We start from the raw sequence: 16,459 nt of genomic DNA, 5'->3' as shown, positions 1-16,459 counted from the left end.
CCCCCACATTACTGATCTCCTCACACACACCTTGTCAGAGGCAGTGTTCTTTTTGTCCGATTTGAAATCAGTTCTTATTGAAGCTACTCACATGAGCAGTATTGTTGTCATTGATGACGAATAGCAGTGTACAGCTGTTGACCATCAGTTGACCCTACGCTCCCCTTATGAGCTCTGTACAGAGATGTTCCAAGGATCAGCTAACTGGAGGTGAATTGAAGAGGCCTATAGGCCTACCTAACAAAATGTAGGCTAATTAAATAAAAGCCATAATAAATACCATTTTTATTGTTGCTAACTATGTTCATTAGAGAAAGTAAATATAGTTAGAATTCTAGCTAGTTGTAGAAACATTTGTAACATGATTTAATGTGGAGGTCTCATTAGCTGTCACCAGCTACTGCACAGCCAGTAGTGAAGTAAAGTTTGTGTAGTTTTGCAGTAATATTTTACTGTAGACCTACTGTCTACATTTCTTATGTTAATAGTGCCACATTTGTACTGTGTTAGAGAGAATCCAATTGGGAACCGAAAAGGCTATCAATTCTGTCCTCCCCAAAATATTTTATAATTTGATCAAAGGAAAATGAAATGATTGTTTCGCACTCAAAATGAAAGATTATTGCATATGAACCAAAGAGCTTGGAAGGTCATTTTGATTATACATTTACTTGGGATAAAGTCAATAAATATCACTTTCATTTGAATGCTCTTTTGGTAGTATTTTGTGTGAATATTTTTTATTTTGGTTCAGCCTATCATTTGAAGACGTGCCTACCCTATTTATCGTCGTCAACAAGGTGTTACCTGTACTTGATCGATGTGATTCTACAAGACACTAGCTTGAATTTCTGAAGTTCCATTTGTCTTTTTATGTATTGTCTATGTGTCTTATGTTTACATAGTTTGTAAGAAACTGGTTTTGACCATCCCTAATCTTGTATGCCATGCCTTCATCCTTTTCGATGTTTAACTACTGAGAAGATGATTGGCTTCTAAGAAATACTGGGGATAGTGGCTGGCTATAGTAGTAGTACTGAAGTAACTGGACCTTGTGTGGCTTTACCCAATCGGACCCATGTGTCTGTCAAGCAGGTATACTACAGGCTGATTGTTTGACTTGGCCGATGTGGCTGTTGCAGCAGCCACTTCTGTAATTGTCTGGACAGTGTGTCCCTGGCTGTAAATATGCTCAGACCAAGACCTCAGTAACAACAACATCACATGTTCTTCACAACAACATTTTCAAACTTCAAATTTCACACTGCTGTTAGTAAAACAGAAAAAGAGATAGAGATAGAATGTTAAACCTCTCTTATCTGGACAGGAAAAAAGTAAGGTTGAATGATTAAGGTCAAACCCTGAGGTCGAACCTTGAGGTCCAAACGTGAAGTCAAAGGTAGATAAGAGCCAAAGATCCTCCCCTCCATTTCCCTCCCCTTCTGTGATTGGTTCCCCCATGCTCCAGTCGCAATGGCTGAGTCTGTTGTCTTCTACTGACAGACAGTGATGCTAGTCATTCCACAGGACCGAACCCTTCTCCCGCCATCACTAACTGTCACTGCTTCACTGCCATGGCTCCCTTGCATACAGTATATTGCATTACATACACTACATGATTAAAAGTATCTACTGTATGTGGACACCTGATCGTCAAACATTTCATGGACTTTAATATGGAGTTGGTCCCCCCTTTACTGCTATAACAGCATCCACTCTTCTGGGAAGGATTTCCACTAGATGTTGGAACATTGCTGTGGGGACTTGCTTCCATTCAGCCGCAAGTGCATTAATGAGATCAGGCAATGATGTTGGGCGATTAAGCCTCGCTCGCAGTCGGCATTCCAATTCATCTCAAGGGTGTTTGATGGGGTTGAGGTCAGGGCTCTGTGCAGGCCAGTCAAGTTCTTCCACACCGATCTTGACGAACCATTGCTGTATGGACTTCGCTTTGTGCACAAGGGCATTGTCATGCTGAAACAGGAAAGGGCCTTCCCCAAATTGTTGCCACAAAGTTGGATGCACAGAATTGTCTAGAATGTCATTGTATGCTGTTGCTTTAAGATTTCCCTTTACTTTAAATAAGGGGCCTAGCCTGAACCATGAAAACAGCCCCAGATCATTATTCCTCCTACACCAAACTTTACAGTTGGCACTATGCATTGGAGCAGGTAGCGTTCTCCTGGCATCCACCAAACCCAGATTCGTCCGTCGGACTGCCAGATGGTGAAGCGTGATTCATCCCTCCAGAGAACACGTTTCCACTGCTCCAGAGTCCAATGGCGGCAAGCTTTACACCACTTCAACTGATGCTTGGCATTGCGCATGGTGGTCTTAGGCTTGTGTGTGGCTGCTCAGCCATGGAAACCCATTGCATGAAGCTCCAGACAAACAGTTATTGTGCTGACTTTGCTTCCAGAGGCAGTTTGGAACTCGGTAGTGAGTGTTGCAACCAAGGACAAACGATTTCTACGGGCTATGCGCTTCAGCACTCAGCGGTCCCGTTCTGTGAGCTTTTGTGGCCTACCACTTTGCTGCTGAGCCGCTGTTGCTCCTAGACTTTCTACTTCACAATAACAGCACCTACAGTTGACCGGGGCAGCTCTAGCAGGGCAGAAATTTGACAAACTGACTTGTTGAAAAGATGGCATCCTATGACGGTGCCACGTTGAAAGTCACTGAGCTATTCAGTAAGGCCATTCTACTGCCAATGTATGTCTATGGCGATTGCTTGGCTGTGTGCTCGATTTTATACACTAGTCAGCAACGTGTGTGGCTGAAATAGCCAAATCCACTAATTTGAAGGGGTGTCCACATACTTTTGTATATATAGTGTATATACAGATAGTTATACCTAGTTATGTTTTAGACATTGTATACTTAATTTCCCTTGCTGCTAAAATAGTTTGTCCTGGTTTTCTATCTATTCAAGCAGAGTTTTTACATAGCATGGACAGGCTGGTATCATTTTGCTTGCAATTGTGCTTTAGAAACCCAAGTCTGACTCTTTCCAACCTTTCTAAGGAAGGCCTTATCTTTTGAATAGCTCTCTAACAGCTTTTATAGCTTTTGGGCTCACTTTCCCTGAATTGGCAGCCGGATGAGGTTTTGGCAGACCGTTTTACGAGACAGCTAGATGTCTTTTATGCTTTGAGAGAAGATATGTTGGGGAAGGGAGTGGGGTGAGGGATTTGCACATTTGTCTGCTCGGGACCTCATTTAGATGTGGTAGGACAATGAGTAGCATCCTGTCTGACTGCTGCTCTCCTGCTCGTCTCTTGGGAACAGCCAAATGGAGAAAACAACTCAAAGCCCCACCTCGAGTAGAGCCCGACCGATAAATAAGATGACCGATATTATCGGACGATATTAGCCTTTCACAGAAATATTTGTATTGGTCTTTATTCCACAGATGCCAATATTATTACATAATATTATTCCACTTATGCCAATATTATATACAGTTGAAGTCGGAAGTTTACATACACTTAGGTTGGAGTCATTAAAACTCGTTTTTCAACCACTCCACAAATTTCTTGTTAACAAACTATCGTTTTGGCAAGTCGGTTAGGACATCTACTTTGTACATGACACAGGTAATTTTTCCAACAAGTGTTTACAGACAGATTATTTCACTTATAATTCACTGTATCACAATTCCAGTGGGTCAGAAGTTAACATACACTAAGTTGACGGTGCCTTTAAATAGCTTGGAAAATTCCAGAAAATTGTCATGGCTTTAGAAGCTTCTGATAGGCTAATTGACATAATTTGAGTCAATTGGAGGTGTACCTGTGGATGTATTTCAAGGCCTACCTTCAAACTCAGTGCCTCTTTGATTGACATCATGGGAAAATCAAAAGAAATCAGCCAAGACCTCAGAAAAAAAATTGTAGACCTCCACAAGTCTGGTTCATCCTTGGGAGCATTTTCCAAACGCCTGAAGGTACCATGTTTATCTGTAGAAACAATAGTACGCAAGTATAAACACCATGGGACCATGCAGCCGTCATACTGCACAGGAAGGAGACGCGTTATGTCTCCTAGAGATGAACGTACTTTGGTGTGAAAAGTGCAAATCAATCCCAAAACAACAGCAAAGGAACTTGTGAAGATTCTGGAGGAAACAGGTACAAAAGTATCTATATCCACAGTAAAACGAGTCCTATATCGACATAACCAAAAAGGCCACTCAGCAAGGAAGAAGCCACTGCTCCAAAACCGTCATAAAAAAGGCAGACTACGGTTTGCAACTGCACATGGTGACAAAGATCAAAGTTTTTTGGAGAAATGTCCTCTAGTCTGATGAAACAAAAAAAGAACTGTTTGGCCATAATGACCATTGTTATGTTTGGAGGAAAAAGGGGGAGGCTTGCAAGCCGAAGAACACCATCCCAACCGCGAAGCACGGGGGTGGCAGCTTCATGTTGTGGGGGTGCTTTGCTGCGGGAGGGACTGGTGCACTTCACAAAATAGATGGTTTCATGAGGAAAGAAAATTATGTGGATATATTGAAACAACATCTCAAGACATCAGTCAGGATGTTAAAACATGGTCTCAAATGGGTCTTCCAAATGGACAATGACCCCAAGCATACTTCCAAAGTTGTGGCAAAATGGCTTAAGGAGAACAAAGTCAAGGTATCGGAGTGGCCATCACAAAGCCCTGACCTCAAGCCTATAGAAAATTTGTTGGCAGAACTGATAAAGCGTGTGCGAGCAAGGAGGCCTACAAACCGGACTCAGTTACACCAGCTCTGTCAGGAGGAATGGGCCAAAATTCACCCAACTTATTGTGTGAAGCTTGAGGAAGGCTACCCAAAACGTTTTACCCAAGTTAAACAATTTAAAGGCAATGCTACCAAATACTAATTGAGTGTATGTAAACTTCTGACCCACTGGAAATGTGATGAAAGAAATAAAAGCTGAAATAAATCATTCTCTCTACTATTATTCTGACATTTCACATTCTTAAAATAAAGCGGTGATCCTAACTGACGTAAGACAGGGAATTTTTACTCGGATTAAATGTCAGGAATTGTGAAAAACTGAGTTTAAATGTATTTGGCTAAGGTGTATGTAAACTTCCGACTTCAACTGTACATAGAACAAACAAATATGTCTGCTCATTTGAGGTATTTTTTAAAACATTTTCAATGGTTACCTGAAGAGGGCTCTCTACTAGCTGCTCATTGAACATCATTCAGCCCAAGGTCACAATGTGAGAGAGAGAGTAAGCATGGTGGTTTAACAGTGAGTAGCTTATAACAGCCAGCGTATTTGTAAATGAAAAAATGTACACCAATCAAGCAGCCCTGTCCTCATCACACTCTCACTTAGTTAACGTTAGCAGGCTAGCTAGCCAGCAAGGTTGTTAGCTTAGCTATCTAGCCAGCAATATAGTTAGCTAGATATCTGTGCTACTTGTGTGCTAACACTGGACTGGCGCCAAAGTGAACACTCGACACAAAAATAATACTGTTACTGTCTAGGCCTATTATGTTAGCTAGTGGGTTTATTTAGTTTGTTTTCCAAAATATGCAATCTTCAAAAAGCAAGACATTTGGCACAGATCTATCATTTGGGCCATGTGCTAACATGGGAGATAAGTAGCTAGCATTAGTTATCTAGCTAAATTAGAATGTGTGACTAAAACCAGTCCGGCAAGAATTTTCCTGCGTAAACGTTTCCGGGCACCAGCGCATGCCATTTGCAGTTGACATTTATAGCCAATATATGTTGTATTGACAGGGTAATGTACGTATGGGTTCTGTAAGAAAACATTGTCGTAATGAACAGCTAGCTTGTGCGTGTCATAATGTACTCATTACGAGGTTGCCATAAAGTGTTTGTTTACATAACCTTTGACTGTTTTAAACACTGTAGTAAATCTACTCAAGACAAAGCTGCCGTTGACAAGTAGCGATGGCATTATGAACGGCATGTTACTACTGCATTTCAATGCTTATTTGTGAATTTGTAACAGTGCAATTTCAGATTTACTTTGAGATAAAGTTTAAATAATTCAGCCAGCCACCCCTTGTGGTGGTCTAGCACAAACACTTTTGCATACTTCTTATACAGTGCCACATCTTTAACTTGTACCTAAGAAGGTAAACTAAACAAGTTTTATATTTACTGTTGTATTTATAGAGGATGTAGTTGCTTTTTGGTGGATATCCTGTAAACCACAAATAATTTTTTTATAAATAATGTACAATGTTATATTTTGTTAAATCATAATTTAGAGTATCTGGTAATTAGTGCAAAAAATTATTGTGTCATTTTTTAATAAAAAAAATAAGAATTCTTTCCACCTCTAAATTACTTTATATCAGCAGATCTAACGGTAATCGGTGTCTTTTGCCTCTCTAAAATCGGTATCGGACCCAAAAATACCATATCGCTCAGGCTCTAGTCATACAATGGTGACGAGCATGTCAAACGATTTTGAAAAGTGCTTTCTATCATTGCTTCTAAAATATTTTTTTTACAAAAATCCCCATGTCGTTGCCTACTCCGTCACCGATGCTAGTTTTAATGTGAGCGGTTTAGAAACGCAATCTGAGGGCAACCAGTCCCAGACGTCCCAATATTTTCAAACATGTTTGATTTTATAGACACAAAATCTGCAATGCTCTTGTAGTGTGAGATGTGCAACGACAAGTTTTGAGAACAGTGATCAGCAATAGCCAATGAGGCAAGAGAAGAAGCCAGTGAGATGATGATCTTGTTTCCCATCACACAGGATGTGTAGACTCTCGAGCAGGAGCGATGACTACTACTAGTATGCGTTTGTACTTGCCTTTAACCAAAGCCAAAGTGTCAAATCGTTACAGCTCGAAAGTTCACAAACAATGTTTTTCAATTGAAAAATGTTGGCTAGATATTTGTGACTTGTTTCAGGAAATTAGGCGTATGTCCATGTCACTACCCCACAGGAGCGGCATTTGAACGTAAACATTTATTAGAACTACAAAAGTTTTGCTACTTTCAACAACATTGATGCCCTGAATTTAGCAGGCGCTATCGAAAGTTCAGTTGGAAAAAGTGATGGTCTACTTTCTGCACACGCCATGTTCAGTGTGAACCGGAGTGACTTGACACAATGCTAGCCAAATGATGTATCTACAAACAAAACGTTAAATGTTTCAAGTCTGCCGTGAAGCGTTCATCCATGTATACGGGTAATAGTCTAGCTACATTTTCAGATATATGTTTCTAATTTTGTCAGAATTTTTTATTTTTTTATTTTAAGTTAAAGTGTACTGTTAGTTAGCTAGCTTGCTGGCTCGATAGCTAACGTTACGTGTATGATCTGTGTAGTAATATTATTCGAATCAGAAAACCATTTGCATTGCTAGTTATAGCCTAATGTTAGCTAGCTAACATTGAACCTTGTTTGTTTAGCTTTAGCTACCTGCAGATTCATACTACAATACTTTGTATTGGTAGTAGTATTAGTTGGGATTATTCCGGTTCATTGTTTAGCTAGCTACCTAGCTAGCTACATGTCTAAACAAAAGGTTCCACTTCGGCCGGATAATAGTGACCCATCCACGTAGCTAGATGTGGGTGGTTATAGCTCTTCCTTCACATGACCCATCAATTTAGACAAGTGTGTCGGGTAAGCGCCATCTAATAATGAGAAAACATATTTTAAATATTTGTATCTGTTTTTGATATTGCTACTATGCTAGTAACCACTATGCTAGTAACCGTTTACACCATCTGTGCATGTGACAAATAAACATCGATTTTATTTGATATAGCGTGTGTTTGTGTTTACCACATAGACTCACATGAGAATCCTTAAAGAGATGGGTGGGGCTAAGGCTTAAGAGGGTGTGAACGATGCTGAATGGGTCTAGACAAAGAAGAGCTCTCCAGTAGGTGTACCAAAGCATTCAAGGGCCATTTTCTCAAAACGTGGGGTTTCAAATTTAGCAACTTCCAAAGCAGAATTACTTTTCCATTGTTCCTCAACTGCAGTGTATGATATCCCATTTTCTAGCTCTGAGTCTCTACTCTTGTCCAAAGTAAAACACACAATTTCAAATGTTGCTACATAACACCGAATCTAGGCGGTCAGTTACATTTCAACTCCGTATGGCAAGCGTGAATGTCTGAAGGAAAACTTTTATGAGGCTGCTTTGAGCCACAGCTCGTTGTAGGTGAGACAGCGTGGTATCGACAATCCTCACGACCAAGTGAAGAATCTTGTAGTGTGTAACCCCCTGTCTGTACCATATCCTTAAGTCTGCGCATCACTACGTTGGCAAAGCAACATAAATAAATAAATACAGAAAAGCCTGTTGTTTAATGTGAGAGGCTCAGTGACGTTAGGATTTTGAAAGTCGGCTTCAGTCCTTTATGTTTGCCTACTTTATAACATTCTCACCTTGGAAAACTGGCAAGACTGTGACTGTAGTATTGAGGTGTGTATGAGTGGATGGTCTCAACGACTTTATGTTGTAAACAGTTGCCCTGCCATGGGAAGTTTGCGTAAAGACAATAAGTCTCAAGTTAAGTTTGTCTGTCCCACACGTCTTCAGTCTGCCCAAAAGCTTTTCCTTTAAGTCAGCTGTCAATCACTCACTTATATTAGCTTAAGTGTTCACATCTTTGTAACTGTGCAATCGTGCTGCCTTCAGGGCATGGGAACAGATGTGAGGGAGAAAAAGGGAAGTTAAACATGATTTCTGTTTATGTTTGAGCCTCTGACTGTACAGTGCACCAAGCGGCAGAAAGGTCACCAAATGCCAAACACGTCCACTGCTGCGCTTCCTTTTAAAGATCCCCCAACCAAAGAACCCTTTGAGTTTCGGCCTTTAGATTTCATTTGAAGAAACCACTCAGGCTGAAAATGACGTTTTTTCCAACTTTTCTTCCTCTCCCTTCTGTTTAATGGCAGCCCCCTCCAAAGAAAGGATAAACAAAGTAAAAAAAGATACCCACTTTCGTCCGCTGGCGAGTTTGTAAAATTATGGACAGCTATTGAGCATTGTGTTCCCTCAACGGGCCTCTTAAATCTTCTCATCTCTTTTATTATTATTATTTTCAACAGTCCATTTGAGGTCCTTCAAAGGCTTTTCACCCCATATTTAGGTAATTTGTTGCGCTTGAACTCAACCTGCTCTGCCCCTTGTCTAGTAATGGGAGATATAGGCATGGGATAAAGCGGGTCTGCTGTTCTCAGGGCTCCCACACAGGAACACCCGCCTTCACATTAGTTATCACTTTGATTCCTTGAATGTCCAAGGCTCACCAAAAGCATCTCAAATTCCCCCCACCATTTCAAATCAAATCAACGTGCACTACCGGTCAAAAGTTTTAGAACACCTACTCATTCAAGGGTTTTCTTTATTTTTACTATTTTCTACATTGTAGAATAATAGTGTAGACATCAGAACTATGAAATAACACATATGGAATCATGTAGTAACCAAAAAAGTATATATTTGAAATTCTTCAAAGTAGCCATGACAGCTTTGCACACTCTTGGCATTTTCTCAACCAGCTTCACCTGGAATGCTTTTCCAACGGACTTGAAGGAGTTCCCACATATGCTGAGCACTTGTTGGTTGCTTTTCCTTCACTCTGCGGTCCAACTCATCCAAAACCATCTCAATTTAGTTGAGGTCGGGTGATTGTGGAGGCCAGGTCATCGGATGCAGCACTCCATCACTCTCCTTCTTGGTCAAATAGCCCTTACACAGCCTGGAGGTATGTTGGGTCATTGTCCTGTTGGAAAACAAATTATAGTCTGCCTAAGCGCGAACCAGATGGGATGGTGTATCGCTGCAGAATGCTGTGGTAGCCATGCTGGTTAAGTGTGCCTTGAATTCTAAATAAATCACAGACAGTCATCACACCTCATCCTCCATGCTTTACGGTGGGAACCACAATTGGGGAGATCATCTGTTCATCTACTCTGCGTCTCACAAAGACACTGCTGTTGGAACCAAAAATCTCAAATTTGTAAATTGTTCGTGTTTCTTGGCACAAGCAAGTCTCTTCTTATTGGTGTCCTTTAGTAATGGTTTCTTTGCAGCAAATCGACCATGAAGGCCTGATTCAAGCAGTTTCCTCTGAACAGTTGATGCTGAGATGTGTCTGTTACTTGAACTTTGTGAAGCATTTATTTGGGCTGCAATTTCTAATGCTGTTAACTCTAATAAACTTATTCTCTGAGATAATTCTGTGTCTTCCTTTCCTGTGGCGGTACTCATGAGAGCCAGTTTCATCATAGCGCTTGATGGTTTTTGCGACTGCACTTGAAGAAACTTTCAAAGTTCTTGAAATTTTCCGCATTAACTGACATTCATGTTTTAAAGTAATGATGGACTATCGTTTCTCTTTGCTTATTTGAGCTGTTCTTGCCATAATATGGACTTGGTATTTTACCAAATAGGGCTATCTTCTGTATACCACCCATTCCTTGTCACAACACAACTTATTGGCTCAAACGCATTAAGAAGGAAAGATATTCCACAAATGACCTTTTAACAAACTACACCTGTTAACTGAAATACATTCCAGGAATTGCAAATATAAAATATATTTTGATTTGTTTAACACACTACATGAATCCATATGTGTTATTTCATAGTTTTGATGTCTTCACTATTATTCTACAATGTAGACAATCGTAAAAATAAACAAAATCCTGGAATGAGTTGTAAGCGTGTCCAAACTTTTGACTGCTACTGTATATATTTTGTTGTTGTTGATTATTCACGTGTTCACTAAGCTATGTTACATTGTATCTGGTTTCTGGAACTCTGACATAATTCCAAATAGGACATAGAATCCTACAACCTCCCTGGACCAGTTATGTTGACCAAGCTAGAGACAAGGCCTTCAACATTGCCATTGCACAAAAATGTTCCTCTGTTGAAGTTTTTCCCCCTCTTATATATTAGTTCATTTAATTTTAAGATTATGAAAGTATGCAGGAAGAATGAAATACCAGATACATTAGCACAATGAGCTGATGCCAACACATTCAAATTATCATTTTGATTCTATTTGAATGATTTTAGTAAATTCATTGTTACTCCAGAAATATTTGCTGTGTATGTAGGCTACGAGTCAAATATGAGATTTTCAAACTTTTGGTAACTTATTCCCCCTCCCAAAAATTTGGGAATTTAGTTTTTTTCCTGCAAACCTCTGTCACTTCTCATATTCCAGCTCAACTACGATTGCTGCTGCTCTTCTAATTTGCTCATTGTTGAATCCACTCAAGTCACATATAACTCACTTTAATCTCCAGCAATGATCCCATATGTTTGTCAAATTGTGTATGTTGTGTGCTTTTTCCAGCCCGATTTGTTCCCAAGCTACTCCACTGAGCCCCATTCTCCCTGGAGGGGATCTGAGCTACACGCTATTTATAAAGAATTAACAGCTGGGGCCCTTCCAGCTAAATAACGGAGGGGAGAAATTATCATGGAAACTTCAGGTTAACCCAAGCGTTAGAGATTTCTCTCCTGTGTCCCTAAATGCTGCCAGGCTAAGCAAACGTCACACTTCAAACTGGAAGAAATGCTCAGGAAGTTGTTTTCCGACCAATGAATTTGTCCTTTTATTGCCCAGACAAAGGCTGTTAGTCGCACCAAAAAAATTCAGTTTTTTTTTTTTTAACTCTCTTTGGTTTCTGTCCTCCATGTTATGTAGTCCGTCCAGCCTGAGAGATTCTCCATAGCTACTTGCTGTCACTTTTCAGTTTCCCGGTCTGAAATTGAGGGTTATCCAAGTTTTCCATGGGCCAAGCCTTCGCACACCCCATCACTTACTTGGGAACCTAATCAGAGGTGATGAGATATTAAGTTAATTGCAATAAGGGACAGAGATCTTTATGCAAGCGGATTTAATAGGACCAAACATTAGCATCTCCACGAGTGAGCTGGACATCTCTTCAGCACTGCACTGGATGCTACATCTATCACTAAAGAAGACTAGATGGAGAAAAAACTACATGTCATACCAATTAACAGAGGTCTCTACGATAAAGTTGAATGACTGCTAAACGCATCCCGTGACCCGGTCTACACCTGATATTAAAATGTGTTCTGTGATCGTATTGTGGACGTTACAGTGAGATGTTCTAGAGGCCCACACTCAGTACTCATTTTGAGCCTGATAGTTAGGCAATTGTTACTTTTGGGGGGGAAACAAATCGGTATCAACTAAAAGAAATCAAATGAGGAGAAGGAACATAAGATTGATTCCTACTTTTTGCACAAGGGTAGCTAAAAATCCAACCACTCATAGGAAACATGAACCATGGAGTATCCAAGTAAATATGATTCTGATAATGCAACAATACAGTGCCTTCAGAAAGTATTCAGACCCCTTAATTTCCCCCACATTTTGTTACATTACAGCCTTATTCTAAAATGGATTCAATTATTTTTCCCCTTATCATTCTAAACACAATACCCAATACCCCCATAATGACATTATTGTAAATGTATTAAAAATTAACAGAAATACCTTATTTACCTAAGTATTCAGACCCTTTGCTATGAGACTCGAAATTGAGCTCAGGTGCATCCTGCTTCCATTGATCATTCCTGAGATGTTTCTACAACTGGATTGGAGTTCATCTGTGTTACATTCAATTGATTGGACATGATTTGGAAAGGCACACATCTGTCTATATAAGGTCCCACAGTTCACAGAGCATGTCAGAGCAAAAACCAAGCCATGAGGTCGAAGGAATTGTCCATAGAGCATCGAGACAGGATTGTGTCGAGGCACAGGTCTGGAAAAGAGTACCAAAACATTTCTGCAGCATTGAAGGTCCCCAAGAACACAGTGGCCTCCATCATTCTTAAATGGAAGAAGTTTGAAACCACCAAGACCAGCGCTGGCCGCCCGGCCAAACTGAGCAATCGGGGGAGAAGGGCGTTGGTCAGGGAGGTGACCAAGAACCCAATGGTCACTCTGAATGAGTTCCAGAGTTCCTCTGTGGAGATGGGAGAACCTTCCAGAAGGACAACCATCTCTGCAGCACTCCACCAATCAGGYCTTTATGGTAAAGTGGGCAGTCGGAAGCCACTTCTCAGTAAAAGGCACATGACAGCCCACTTGGAGTTTGCCAAAAGACACCTAAAGGACTTAGACCTTGAGAAACAAGATTCTCTGGTCTGATGAAACCAAGATTGAACTATTTGGACTGAATGCCAAGAGTCACGCCTGGAGGAAACCTGGCACCATCTCTACGATGAAGCATGGTGGTGGCAGCATCATGCTGTGGGGATGTCAGGATTGAGAGAAAGATGAATGGAGGAAAGTACAGAGAGATCCTTGATGAAAACCTGCTCCAGAGCACTCAGGACATCAGACTGGGGTGAAGGTTCACCTTCCGACAGGACAAAGACCCTAAGCACTGTTAGGATTTATGTTTATGCATAATAGCCTGTTAGCATATTGGTTGAAGAGGAATATTGTTTTGTTACACACATACACACACACCCCCCGCAGTATAGTTTGTTGTGGACAGTCTGGAGAGGGGAGGGGTGCATCTCTCTAGACCAACCAGGAGGTTAGAATACTGGACAATACCATATTAGGAACTGTTTTAGTGTAGAATCGACAGACCCAAGACGGAGCTAATCCTGTCTCTTATACACATCCAGACCCAAGACGGAGCTAATCTACCCAGCAACCAGAGGTGGACAAAGGAACGCGCCAAGGGGGGCAGAGTCTAAACCAGGCCCAGCCTCTACTGTGATAGGCCAACAGACGCGTTGAAACGACGTCATCGCGGTATAAGAACAGCTGTTTACGTACTTCGTGCCAGTTCTCTGTTCATCCTGCGCGGTGAAACAGCGAACCCGTATATACGAAAATTGCATTTGCCATTCATTGTTTGCGGTAATTAAACATAATTAAAGAAAGTTAGCAGACCTTGCATTTTATTTATCCTGACACCGGATGTGTTACACGCAGCGTTTACAGCACACAGCCAAGACAACACTGGAGTGGCTTTGGGATAAGTCTCTGAATCTCCTTGAGTGGCCCTGCCAGAGCCCTGACTTGAACCCGGTTGAACATCTCTGGAGAGACCTGAAAATAGCTGTGCAGCGACGCTCCCCATCCAACCTGACAGAGCTTGAGAGGATGTGCAGAGAAGAATGGGAGAAACTCCCCAAATACAGGTAATCCAAGCTTTTAGCATGATACCCAAGAAGACTCAAGGCTGTAATCGCTGCCAAAGGTGCTTCAACAAAGTACTGAGTAAAGGATCTGAATTCTTGTGTGATATTTCAGTTTTTTATATTTAATATATTTGCAAAATGTCTAAACCTGTTTTTGCTTTGTAATTATGGGGTACTGTGTACAGATTGATGAGGAAAAATAACAATTTAATCCGTTTTATAATAAGGCTGTAACAAAATGTAGAAAAAGGTAAGGGGTCTGAATACTTTCCGAATGCACTGTACATTGGAAATTCTCTGAGTAGCTTGTCCCTCTACGTTAACACTGATATTTTGACGTTGCCAATTTAAAAAAAGAACATAGCTATTACATTTGTCTTGCCTGCAATATAAGGGCATGACTGGTTTCATGGACTCTGTTTCTGTCAGGGTTTGTGTGCAGAGATGTAGCGGAGTCAAGCGCATGACACAGGTGTTGAGCAAAACAACAGCGTTTACTCAAAATACAAGCAAAAATTCCTCATAGGGAATATAACAAACACACATGCACCAACAACAACCACTAACGAAACAAACAATCACGGACAGAACAGAAATGTATGCCAGAGGGTTAAATAGGGAACATGATAGGGGCATTGAAACCAGGTGTGTGTAATACAGACTAAACAAAACGAAACTGAAAAATGGATCGGTGGTGACTAGAAAGTCGATGACGTCGACCGCCGAACACCACCCGAACAAGGAGAAGGGCCGACTTCGGCGGAAGTCGTTACAGTTTCCTCTTCTCAAGACCGCCCAAAGAAATTAGACGACCCAAAACAGAATAAGATCAATGACAAATGGCTTTTTTATGTGTCTTCCTATTATTTCAGCAAAAAGCTTTGTGTGTCAAGTGGTGGGTGTTTGTTGGAGCTTGCCTATTTGTAAATATGTGTGTGTGTGTGCGTGTGTGTGTGTGTGTGTGTGTGTGCGTGCGTGGCTGTGTTGGTATCTCTAGTCTGAATACCAACTGAGTGAGAATAGGATCTGGAAACGGCACATCCAGCACGGCAGTAAGTTGCGAAAGTGACATGTTTGGTCAGCAGTAGTAATTTAGCCCACACTGAAGACCCTTGTTTGACTTGTCAATAGAGGCAGCGTGCTCTGAATAGGAAAGAGTCCCAAAGGCAGCTAATTTCAAACATGGGAGCATTCTGTGCCACTTTAAGGCTTGTTTTAGTTTTATTTCTATTAGATTGAAATGTTGTGTAATAGGGAGATTTTCTATTTTATTGCTGATATAACGGTAGCCTTATCCTTTCAAGAAGTATAAGAATATCCTTTGCAAAGAAATGCTTGCAGATTTGATGTTCTAGAGAACTCAACTCAAATGCTTGAAATGGGTGAGATCTACTCTCTGATAGGAGCGTAGTAGGAAATAAAAACAGCTAGTTTAGATTTGAAATGGAACTCTCAATGCTACGCCCCCTTCCCTCTCTCGTGTTCTCTCTCTCTCTCTCCTTTCTCACTCTCTGGCAGGACTGTGGCCTACCCATGCTCCATAGCAACTGGGTTTTTCTCAGGCTGCCGGGCCACCTCATTGATGGGCTGTGCACAGCCAGACGACCCTTTCTAAATTCTTGCATGCCTTAGTCGGAAGTTGTCCTGTCCCAATGGCCTCCCTCACCCTTCCCCCCGCCACTACTGTATTCAGTGTCATTAGTGTGAGGAGTGTGGTGGTGAGTTCTGAGGAAGGTCCCCGTCTCCCTGTCTTTTTTGGGGGTTAGGCTGTATATTCTTAGCAGCAGGGTTGTGTGCGATGTGCAAGGTATGACCTGGGTATGACTGACGCCCAGTAGGGAGGTGCCAGGAAAAGGTTATCCGGTTGACCCCCATCATCTGTCCTGGGAGATCTGTCTGTCTCTGTGGAGTCTGGAGATTGAACTATCACGCTCTTGCTCTCTTCCCAAGGGACTATGCCATTGGATCTGACTTTTTAATGACAAATCCTTATGTGGAATGTTACTTTCAATGAATTGAATTTACACTCCAGTTGTAGTTGTAAAGTGGGGAAAAATGAAAACATTTAACAGATCCGGGCAATTACAGAACATGGCATCTGTGATGTTTAATTGGAGCTAAATAGCAGACATAACAGAGCAATTAGGAAAACAAGTTCCCCAACATGTCAACTGGCTTTTATAGTAATCTTGTCTCTTTTCATGGTCGTAGTCACCCTCTCCACAACACTCTCCTTTCAACTATTGATAAGCGGCAGGCAAAATAGCACAGTACAAAATCCTCATTAAA

At 41.2% G+C, this 16,459-nt stretch overlaps 1 protein-coding gene across 3 annotated transcripts in view; it reads left to right on the top strand.

Moving 5' to 3' along the window:
* slc6a9 (solute carrier family 6 member 9) overlaps positions 1-16,459 on the top strand; it is an 86,350-nt gene that overhangs the window by 21,497 nt on the left and 48,394 nt on the right. The gene's annotated exons all lie outside the window — the stretch shown is intronic.

This window comes from Salvelinus sp. IW2-2015, linkage group LG32 (assembly GCF_002910315.2).
Source record: "Salvelinus sp. IW2-2015 linkage group LG32, ASM291031v2, whole genome shotgun sequence".
Classification (NCBI taxonomy): domain Eukaryota; kingdom Metazoa; phylum Chordata; class Actinopteri; order Salmoniformes; family Salmonidae; genus Salvelinus; species Salvelinus sp. IW2-2015.
Note: the sequence above shows the minus strand (reverse complement) of the source record. Positions and strands in the feature narration are given on the sequence as shown.